Here is a 12,060-nt window from a genome sequence, read left to right on the forward strand (position 1 = left end):
GCCACTGATTGGTTAGTTTATGTGTGGTCTGTTCACATAACAGTGAACAGTAAATATATTAGCTATGCATGTGTGCATTTGACACATGTGCCTACCATATTTTTTTTTTTGCCTCACCTGACACTAACCTCACCGCACGTCACTGTTGCAGGGGCTAATGAAAGGGAAATATTTAGAAATCATTTTCAATGTCCTGGTCTCATGAGAGCAGTACAGGTGGTTATGAGAAAGTGGGGGGCACATTCAAGGATGGGAGAAGTATTGCTGCTATATAGGCTGGCCCTGGTGCTTCCCCTCACAGCTCCATGCTCACCATGAGGGGTAGGCCTGGTGTTCTCATCCATAGGGGTGGTGGGGCTGGTCTAGGTGTTCTCATGGCAAAGGTGAGTTGAGGCCACATGATGTTCCTGTTTTGTGGTTATAATGCAGTCCTTCAGAAGTAATGATGGTTTGTTGTTTTCCTTCTGGTTTTCTTCGGGATAACGCCGGTATAACGCTGCTATTAATTTAAAGATGACTCTTTATAACTAGACCCCTACCGTCCTAAAGACCTGGGACCCACGTCCCAACCTATACTCGGATTCATTATTAAATCCCGGTGGTCGGGATCCCGGCATTCAAAATCCTGACGCCGGAATCCCGACCGCCGAAATCCCGACAAGGGGGGGACGTGGATTGCCCCCCCCCCCTCCTTGCGGGCTCGCTGCGCTCGCCGCGCAGCGGGCCCGGTGTCTCGCTGCGCTCGGCACACTAATTTATTCTCCCTCCGAGGGTGTCGTGGACACCCACGGAGGGAGAAAGTGTCGGGATTTCGGCGGTCGGGATTCCGGCGTCGGGATTTTGAACGTCGGGATACTGACCGCCGGGATTTACACTGCATCCCCTATACTCAACATATCAGCCTTAAAAAACATATGTCCATCCTGAATTAGATGCTCCTCCCAATACACCTCCCCCACCAGCATAAGGCGCAGTGGCGTAACTATAGCTCCGCAGCCCCCGCGGTGGCAGGGGGCGCAGAGAAATTGGGGGCGCCGCCGGGGGGGCTGCGGGGCTATAGTTACCCGCGGTCTGCGTCTCGCCCGGCTCTCTGTCGGGACCTTCCTGACCGTCACGGTCCCGCCCGGCTCCTGCTGCAATGAAAACTGACAATTAGAAAATGGCTGCCCCCATACTACAGACAGTTTTCTGTCTGCAGTATGGGGGCAGCCATTTTCTAAGAGTCCGTTTTCATTGTAGCAGCAGGAGCCGGCCGGGACCATGACGGTCAGGAAGGTCCCGACAGAGAGCCGGGCGAGACGCAGACCGCGGGTAAGAAGGGGGGGCAGGTTAGGTGTGTGGGGGGGGGGGGCAAATAAACGTGCGGCGGGGGGGGCGCTAAATAGTTAGTTACGCCCCTGATAAGGCACTAATCAGACCTAACCATACTTGCCTACCTGACCTTCTCCATGCAGGAGAAAATGCTCTTCTCCTGGACTTACCTGGTAATGTAGGATTGCCATCACCTGTGGTGAAACACCTTTCTTATCAATTACCTACAGTAGCTCCCCACAGGTGATGGCAATTATACTTTACCAGAGAAGTCCAGAAACAGAGCATTTTCTCCCCCATGGAGAGGGTCGGGTAGGCAAGTATGGACCTAACAAATGTAAGAGCAGTAACACTATCCCAATATTTCTAAGTTCTTGACATAGCACAGACATACCTCCCAACAGTCCCTATTTCAGCGGGACAGTCCCGATTATTAGGACCTGTCCCGCTGTCCCACCCGCGGGCGGCAGTGTCCCGCGGTGAGGGGGGGCTGTTGGAAGTCCCCCCTGTCGGCTGCTAAGCAGCAAGGAATAAACACTGTGCGCACGCGCACAGCGTCTTTTCCCGCAGCCAGGGGGCTGGGGGCATGGCTAGAGGCTCACAGAGCCTCTGGGTTATGCCCCCATAGCGGCAAAAAGGGGGCGTGGCCTCACGGGAGAGCCACGGCATAGGCCGCGCCCCTAAATTAGGCCACACCCCTGGAAAATTTCGTCACGCCTGCGGCGCGCAGCAGCTATGTCCCGGGTCCGGCGCACAGAAAGTTGGGAGGTATGCACAGATAAAACAACCATAACAGCTTTTACAGATTTAATGCGATATTCTGCAGTAGAAATCTGAAATAGGTTTACCCCGTTTAAATCAGTGCAAGCAGCTGCGATATTCTGCAGTAGAAATCTGAAATAGGATTACCCCGTTTACCTCAGTGCAAGCAGCTGCGATATTCTGCAGTAGAAATCTGAAATAGGATTACCCCAGGGTTGCCGACATCAGAAAGCTCCTCTCCATGAGAAGTCCGGAGAGGAGACTTTCAGCAGGCGTTCGGGGGCGGGGCTTAAATGTGACATCATTAAGCCACGCCCCCATGAAGGAAAGTGCCTCAATTTGACGATCTCCGCGGAGTGGGCGGGGCTAAACAACACAATCATGACTCTTTGGCCCCACCCCCTCTCCGGAGATCGTCAGAAAATGTAAATTAAGCGCTGCGGCTAGGGTGGGGGAAGCCGCAAACAGGGGGGGGAGCGGGGGTCCCCCAGAATCCGGGAGGGTTGCCCACCTTTCCGGGAGGCAGGGAGGGTGACCCGATTTTCGGGACCCTACTGGACATTCCTGGAGGGTAGGCAACCCTGGATTACCCCGTTTAAATAAGTGCAAGCAGCTGCGATATTCTGCAGTAGAAATCTGAAATAGGACTGCACCGTTTAAGTCAGTGCAAGCAGCTGCCATATGCTGCAGTATAGAAATCTGAAACAGGATTACCCCAATTAAATCAGTGCAAGCAGCTGCGATATTCTGCAGTAGAAATCTAAAATAGGATTACCTGTTAATGGAATATAGACATAGGCGTGCGCAGCCCATTTTTTTAGGGGGTGCACCATTGGAGGGGCGTGTCCATCGCCGCCTACTAGGCGTGTCCATCACGACCTAATGGGCATAAATGCAAAATAAATAGGTGACTTATTTATGTATATGCACTTTAGAGTGAATCATTCCCCCCCCCCCCCCCCCACCCCCTCATATACTATAAACAGGGACAGTGTGCACCTAAGGAGTGCTGCAAAAATTTAAAGTATAATGACCATTACACATAATTCCGCACACTGTAATGGCCATTACATATAATGCCACACACCATAATGCCATTACACATTATGCCAGGACTTGACAATAGCGACAGTGCACGCCAAAGGCATGCGCCAAAAATTTACACCATAATGCCTATTGCACATCACACAGCCATTACATAGTATACCATATGCCTTACACATTATACCACACATTGTAATGCCCATTACACGTTGCGCCCCACACTGTGATGTCCATTACATGTTACGCCTCACACTGTTATGCCAATTTTGCTTCACACCATAATGCCAATTACATATTAGGCCACATAAAGGTACCATAATACCAATTACATATTAAGCCACACACTGTTATGCCAATTACCTATTACATCCCACACCATAATGCCCATGACATATTACGCCCACACCGAATTGCCTATTACACATTATACCATATGCTGTAATGCTCATTACACATTATTCCACACACAGCAATGCCCATTACACAGTATGCCACACACCAAATTACCCATTACACCACACTTATATGGTGTATAAGTGTATACATTACATATTATGACACACACCATAATGCCCATTACTTATTATGCCATATAAGTGCGCTTACCTACATGCTCGTTGTCAGGAGTTACATGTTCGATGTCAGAGTTTACATGCTCCATGCCAGGGGGTTACATGCCCCTTCACATGGGGGGGGGGTTGCATGCTCATTGCCATAGGAACTACATGCCTGTTGCCCAAGGGGCAAGGGGATATATGCTCATTGTCTGGGGGGGATTACATGCTCGTTACCCACATATAATGCCCCCCTTAGTTCTACATACATTATGCCCCGCATAGTGCCACATGCATAATGCCCCTGTAGTGCCACACACAATGCCCCAATAGTGCCACATACATACTGCCCCCATAGTGCCACACATATAATGGCCCTGTAGTGCCACATACTTAATGCCCCCTGTAGTTACATACACATATAATGCCCCATTGTGCTAGAGTATATATGCAGTGTCATGTATAAATGACAGAGCAGCCTGGAGCCTGTGGAGGAAGGCGAGAGCTAGCTGCCACTGCAGCAGTGTGTGGGCCGGGGACAAAGCTGCTGCTGCCAGGCAGATGAGGGGAGGGGGCGCCGGGGGAAGGAACTTGGCTGATAAGGAGGGAGCGTTGCTGCAGCCTGCAGGTGACCCCCGTGTCAGATGGTACTCCTGGTTAGTAAGCGGGGAGGAGGACTCGTAGTGAGGAGCGCTGCCGCAGGTGACCCCCGTCTCCCTGCTTAAGGAGCCGCTGGCTGTGGGGCTGGAGCGCATAGATGCAGGTCCTGGCGCCGGAAACTGCTTCCGGCGACAGGCAGCCGCCGGGCAGCTCCACACTGCTGCTGGCAGGGGAGGACAGTGCTGCGTTCGTGCGGGGGGGTGCCGGTCATTAGGAGGTGCCTGTGCACCCCTGGCACCCCCCGTGCGCACGCCTATGAAAATAGAGAGGAGTCACTTCACAATCGATATCCAATGAAGTTATAAATAATAGAACTCCGGTATAATGCTGCTATTAATTTAAAGATGACCCTTTATAACTAGACCCTTCAGACACTAGACCCCTACCATCCTAAAGGACTGACGTCCCAACCTATACTCCACACATCAGCCCCATGTCCACCACCCTGGGATGCCAGGGACAGCCCCAGGCTTCAGCTCTGGATGGGAGAAGCAAGTATGAAGTCCCCGTATGTGGTGCAGGCTTGCTGGGACTCATAGATCCACCACAGAACCCAATATTTTATTCTTTTACACATTTAATCAGCCAGGGGGCCACCACCCAGGGCCACTGGGGACAGCCCCAGGCTTCAGCCCGGGTAGAAAATTCTGAAGGGGGGACCCCTTCATTGGGGGGGTCCCCACTCCCCCAGGACCCTGCCCAGGCTGACTGTTCAGGGGGTTAATCCTTTGGCCGGGAGGGGGGGGGGGCTTGTATAAAAAGTCTCCCCTGGGCTATGGCATTACCCTGCTGGCTGGTTGGGCCTGGTGCTGGTTCACAAAATATGGGGGACCCCTATTCATTATTTCCCCCATATTTTGGGAACCAGGACCGGCCCTTGGGCCTGGTGCTGGTTTTAAAAAATACAGGGAACCCCTATTTGTTTGGTTTCCTGATTTTTTAAAACCAGGACCGGCTCTTTGAACATGTGGCTGGTTATAGCCATGGGGGGAACCCACGCTGGGTTTTTAAATTATTTAATTATTTGTTTATTTTCTTGTACACTAAAGCCTGCACAGATCTGACTGATCCGTGCAGGCTTCTGTCAAATACACCTGGAAAATGAAGTGTATTTTTCAGGCATATTTTACCGGCAATTAGCGGCTGTATATTAGATATGGGCGCTTAGCAAATTAGAAATCACCATTCTTTTGAATGGTGATTCCTATTCCTATTCTTTCGATGGCGTATACATTGATACGAATACAAATGTTCCATGAATATAAATACGAATTGCGGTATTTTTGGCATAGTAAATGACCAAAATACAAATATGCATTAAATAGGCGTAATTTTTAAAACCAATATGCCTATTTTATGAATATTTTCCTTAGTATATTTCCCCCATTGTGTTAGTATTACATTTCACTGTATGTACAGCACAATATTTGTTGGATATTCTTCAATTGATGAATGTATCCAAATTTGTTAGTAAGGTTAGTTATAGTTATCACTGTATAGGGTTGTTATATTAACTGCAGGGCTTTCAGTTAGCCTGTGTAGGTAGGCATCCACCTCCAGTACATCCACAAGAACATCCAGTGGTGTAACTAAAAATTTTGCGCCCCACCTGCCAAAATTTCTGCAGCGCCCCTCACCCCTGCAGTTAACAAACCCCCTCCCCCCGTACAGTAAAGTTGTCTTGCTGCCACTGCTGGGAGCTTACCTGTGGTCGGAGTCTGGGAATCGCAGAAGATTTGTCTCTGGTCCAGGCTCCCCTGTCCGCTCTGTCCTGGTTCCAGCGTCTATTGAAAACCGACTGGCGATAGCCCAGGGGTGCAAAGCCGGGCTGCCCGATGTTGATACATCGGGCATTTATCAAGCAAATATTGCTTGATAAATGCGGCCCTTAGTTTGTAGAGTAGGGGTTGCTGTGATTGCATTACACAATCACAGCTCAGCAGGCTTCTCTGGAACTCTCCACTCACCACCCTATGCTGTGGGTTCCAGAGTTACAGTCATAACAGGCATGGCTTGCAGGACTACTTCCGGTCCTGATCAAGGAGCTAATTGATGATGAGGGAGTTGGTGGTGTGGAATGTAGATGCTTTAATACAACAGGAAAAAGCGATTTAGGTGTCAATGGACTACTTACGCTCTTAGCCGAAGTTTCTGAACTTGGCCAGGCCTGGAGACAGGGGGGGTCAAGGGGGACACCTGTGACGTGCCCCATGGGTCAAAGGGGCCCAGGCAGTAGCCTGTGACCCTCTGTCATTTCTGACATGTTTTTTTTTTTCTTAAAACGGAGTGTTCAGCACTAGGGAGGAAGGGACAGTCAACAAACTTGTTGCAACTTTACAAGTGCTTGGCAAGTTATTATTATGGGTGTACTTGTCAGTGTGGAGGATATAAGGGGAGAGGCAGCTGTCATCTTGTGTGTATGTATATGTGGGTTTGGGTCCCTTACAAACCCCAGTTATCTGCAGGGGCACAGTGCACTAACCCTACACTTTATTTCTCAGCCTGGTAAAATCCCCCTTCCCCCAGCATTATTACATGCCAATAAGTTGCACTGCGCTGTTTCTATATAAACCATTAGGGCAGCGCAGTGTTCAGATAACTCAGAGTTGAGGGCAGAGCGTATCCATCCATATTTATTACAATTTGTGTTATGTGAACAGTGGCCATTATTGCTTAAATAAATATATATTGTGGGTTTTACTGCCTAGTAAAATATAAAGTGGGAAGTGCGCGTTGGATGGGGATACATACGAATGACCGGTGGTCTGGATGCCGGCAGTCAGAAAACTGACTCTGGCTTCCCGTAGGATGGAATTTCAACATGGTTCAGGTAAACATACTAACCTTGCATACTACCCCTTGTCCCTCTCTAACCCCCTTTCCCCACTTCCCCCCAGCCTAATCCTAAAGTCACACGTGATCCCCTTGAACCGCCAAAGACCTTCCCGGGTGGCAGGATCGCATGCGATATATCGCAAGCAATCCCAGCAAGTGCTGCCAGAGGCTGTCCGATCCCACAGATCCTACGTTTTATGAGCTACGGGTTCTGATCTGATGCATACGCGACTGTGCATCAGATCGGAACAAAAACCCATGTGATGTGCAAGATTTCTCGGCCCAATGCATTGGAATCTGGCAAAATCACAGTAGAGTATGGCCATCTTACCTCCCCTAACCCCCCACGCTATCACACACACATACCTACGCTAAGGATACCTGCAGCTGGGATAATGGATGTTGGCATTACAGCACCAGACTTATGTTGGTATTCGGCATCAGTATTGTTGCTGGCAGCATCCGATCCCTGGGATGCTTAATGCATCCTGTGTGTCTCAATGTGCAGTGAGTTGGGGGGCCCGGATATATCAGTGTACCGGGCCCCAAGATTTCTGTTGCTGGCCCTGGCTGCAGGTGACATATAGGGGAGGATTTTTCCAGGTGGTTAGCATCCTTACCCCTACTTTTTTATGCTTTTACATAGACTAAGGATGACATTTAATAGAATGCGATTTTTAGTAACATTTTGAAATCACACCATATCGCACTTTTTCCTTCAAAACCGATTATTTAATGGAATGCGAAAACACGGCCAAAAAGTGCGATAAAGTGCACAGATATGTTATGTGGTGCAATGCGATGCGAATTTATGACACATAAATGTGCGATTTTCCCCGCCGGTCATGTGCTAGTTTAGGATCAACTGGAATGCGAATTACAACACTTCCTCCGCATGCCATATAACCCCCTAACCTATTGGCCCACCTAAGTCCCCTACATTATTCATCACACCCCCTATATAAAGGGGCACAGGCGCCATTTTTACCTTTGAAAGGTAGTAAGGAGCATGGAGAGGAGAGGCACGATGTCTGGGAGAGGAGTGGCAGTGAGTGCAGGTGGCAGAGGCAGCAGTGGCCCACTGACAGGCAGCAGCAGCACCAGAGAAGCCAGGGGGAGAGGCAGCAGAGGAATGCTGAAAGGCAGCACATTGAGAGGGAGAGGCAGCAGTGTGGCAGGCACCATAGCCACAGCAAGGCCAGGCCCAGCCCGGACCCCAGAGAAGCAGGTACAGCAGGAGAAGGTGCAGGACCCTCTTGCATCCCCATCCACTCACACAGGACATGTTCAGCACACAGTCCGAGGAGGAGCTGCAGGAGGCCCACATGTCTGATGCTGACGCCTGAGGTGGAGGAAGATGGAGGTGAGGAGGAGGACACCGGAATCCCGACCGCCAAAATCATGACACTTTCTCCCTCTATGGGTGTCCGTGACACCCATAGAGGGAGAATAAATGAGTGTGCCGAGTGTAGCGAGACACCAGTCCCCCTGCATGGTGAGCACAGCTAGCCCGCAAGGGGGGACGATCCACGTCCCCCCCCCTTGTCGGGATTTCATCAGTTGGGATTCCGGCATCGGAATTTCAATCCCCATATTATGTTACAGGTTTAAATGGCTCTGGTCCCAAACATAGTTGTCATGTTGTCATAGCTAAAATGCCTCCATACAGCATTATTGCAGGCATTTTGGAGATAAAAACATTTGTGTAGAATTATTTTAATAATGTAGAAAATATAAAAAAATATTGCAAAATAATATCCATAAGTAATTGGTCCCCATGACCCATGTGTGTCACAGGGGGGGGGGACATCATGCATGCTAAATGCTGTCCATGCAAGGTCTCTAACGCCTGTCCACCATTTTGTTTGTAGATCAGCAATCCCGAAGTGCAACCGCACCACAGCGATCCAGATGCATTGGTCCTGATGCAGAGCCTGCAGGTAAGTAAAATGAATGTGGCACCATTACACCTACAGTACACACACCCAGAGGCGTAACTAGATATCCGTAGGCCCCATAGCAAAAGTTTGTAAGGGCCCCCTATTTAGCAACTGATGGGGACAAATGTATGCAAAACATATTAGTTTGAAAGCAAAGATGGGCCCCCTTCAGCTCTGGGCCCCATAGCAGCTGCACCCCCTGCACCAATGGTAGTTACGCCCCTGCACACACCCATGTTACATGCACAATAGCCTACATTACAATCCTCTCCTGCCACTGCGTACCAACGGAAATGAATTTAATGTGAAACACCCATCACTCTTATTACCACTCTAAGCATTAAATAAAGTCCAGGGGTACATGTGTAACTGAACAGTACCCATTGTTATGTGGCATAACCCACAAGACACCTTAGAAACATAAGGACACTGCACTGGAATACTTACCCATTTGTTTGTTTACACAGGATCATCATAACTACTGCAGCAACCCACAGATTCAGTGGAAATGATGGACGCAGATATGGACATCATCCTCCAGCCTGTCGAATTTTCACCTGATGAAGAAACCAGCGCAACATCACTGACTGAAAGGGCAACAACTGTGGTGACTCCCCACCAAACCCCACCAACCCAATCACCCCACACACCAACCACCCCTGAACAGGTAGCACAGTCATTGCACACATTTAAAAGCAAGCAGATTGAATTTGTGGCAATGCAAAGCCATCAAATTGGCAATATTCAAGGCTACATTAGAAACAGATTTCAGCGAATAAAAAAATTGCTAAGCAGTGTCCGTGTAGGTGTGGGGACACAAGTCAGAATGGCTACCACCCTGGACACTCGTATGTCTGAAATGGCTCAGGCCCTACGGGAACATAACAATAACATTGCCAGCTTAACTGAAAGTGTACATGGCCAAACAAAAGCTACTGTATATCAGCACAGACCAATGCCTTGATTGCCATGCAGGGACAGTTAAATAATCTAGAGTTAAATTTATTAGGGACAGCTACATCCACTATTAATAGTGTGTCCAGTACACCAGTCAGTGGATCACCCACTTCACCACCAGGTTGGAGTGTGCAAACCAAGGGTGGGCTGGGCTCAGGGGCAAAGGGGGGGATGTGCACGTGCACAGGCATCTAAAAAATGAGTAACTGAGTTGAACATGTATATTGTTGTTCTTGTACACTTGTATGATGCAGAATTATTTTGGCAGAAATGTATGGCCCAGTAAAAGGAGCCTATTTATTTTCCTTACATGAGTAAGGAAAATACATGAGTTATTTTACATTCAAATGTGTCTGTACTTTATTATATCCTAATGTATATTTCTTAAAACTTAAATGGTGTAAGGCACTATGGTTATGTGCAGTTAGGGAGGTGAGTTAATGTTGTGGGTTTGGGAATTACTTCAAATGGCATACAGCATTGTAATAATGTACTTACCAGCATTTAATCAGCAAGGGATACCTCAGGTGACGCAGCATCTGCCATTGGCCTCTGACTACTCCCCTAAATATTGGTGATAATGTATGGGAAATGGTTTATGGTATGTAAACAGACTTACACCAAAGGTCAGGGCCGGTGCAAGCCCTGTCAGCGCCCCAGGCGACCCCCCGCCCACAGGGTTACCCCCTTAGACCCGCCACGCTACCTGCATTCTGCCTCTGACACTGCCGAGAAGACCAGGAAGAAAGCTGCAGCAGCAGCATCTGGCAAGTACAGGACACCCAGTCCCCCCCCCCAGCCCCCCCTCCCTGGCGGGCAGATGGAGAGGGGGGGGGGCGTGTGTGCGGGAGGTCATCTGGGGGGGCAGCGGATTGCTGCTGTCCAGCACGATGGGGGGCAATGGGCACCTTCCGCTGATTGCCGCTGTCTAGCTGGGGGGGGGGGGGGCGCTGATCATAATCCACTGGTGGGCTCCAGGCAGGGGGGGTGGTGGAGGGGGGCAGGGGGCGTATGGCTCACTGACTCACCTTGCTACTTCCTGCTTGGTTGAATTCCTAGCTGGGTGTCCTGTACTTGCCAGCTGCTGCTGCAGCTTTCTTCCTGTTCTCCTCTGCGGCTCAGTACCACCCTCCAATGGCCTGCCAAAGGTTGGATAGTTTACACATGCAATTACCTGAGAAATAGCGCCTGATGATCTACCTATGCATAAGATCCCCCCTCTGCTTACCCCTCACTACCGTAGGTGGGATAGTTTCAGCTTCCTGCACGGCTGCTGCATTGCAATCCTCCACATAAGATGGTTGGGAGAGGGCTATGTTGTGTAACATGCAGCAAGCCTGGACAATCATCACTACTTTTGCTGGGTGGTAAAGCAGTATTCCTGATGATCTGTCCAAATGCCTGAAACGACTTTTCAGCACCCCGGTGGTTCGTTCCACAAAATTGCGGGTGGCAACTTGTGCATCATTATAGCGGTGCTGTGCAGGGCCTTCCGGTGAATGCAAAGGTGTCATGAACCACGGAAGACATCCATATCCTGAGTCACATTTACAGAAAAGATGAGGTCAGTACAGTATATGGTAACATATGTGCATTGGTCTTACATGAGCAAGGGGGACAATAACAATATGCAAAGAATTCTGGTAAAGGAGAGGGACTGATTCCACCTATATATTGCACATATCTTTTTTTTTTATTGAGTCTTTATTTAAATTTTTCTTGTTACTTTTTTTAAACATTTAAAATACATAGAAAACAACAGAACATATACCAAGCTGTATATCAGGAATTAACGACAATAACTATACACATACAAACATGCAACATGGAGCAGAGTGCACAATGGTGTCACATATAGCATTTCATTAATACAACTTGATATCAGTGCATGTGAACCCCAAAATATAGTTCCCCTAGCTGACGGTAATGGAGAATCACATCTGAGGCTTTTATACTACGGCTGTAGTATTTTTACTTTGGGAAGGATGGGGGCGACT

At 49.0% G+C, this 12,060-nt stretch overlaps 1 long non-coding RNA gene across 1 annotated transcript in view; it reads left to right on the forward strand.

The window, feature by feature from the left end:
* LOC146028155 (uncharacterized) overlaps nt 1-9,057 on the forward strand; it is an 88,379-nt gene extending 79,322 nt beyond the window's left edge. Inside the window, exon 3 of the long non-coding RNA XR_014455191.1 lies at nt 9,038-9,057. This is a non-coding gene — a long non-coding RNA (uncharacterized LOC146028155). The remainder of the gene's footprint in view (nt 1-9,037) is intronic.
* Nucleotides 9,058-12,060: the final 3,003 nt, after the last annotated feature.

Source organism: Crinia signifera, chromosome 1, assembly GCF_055691185.1.
Source record: "Crinia signifera chromosome 1, ASM5569118v1, whole genome shotgun sequence".
NCBI classification, from domain to species: domain Eukaryota; kingdom Metazoa; phylum Chordata; class Amphibia; order Anura; family Myobatrachidae; genus Crinia; species Crinia signifera.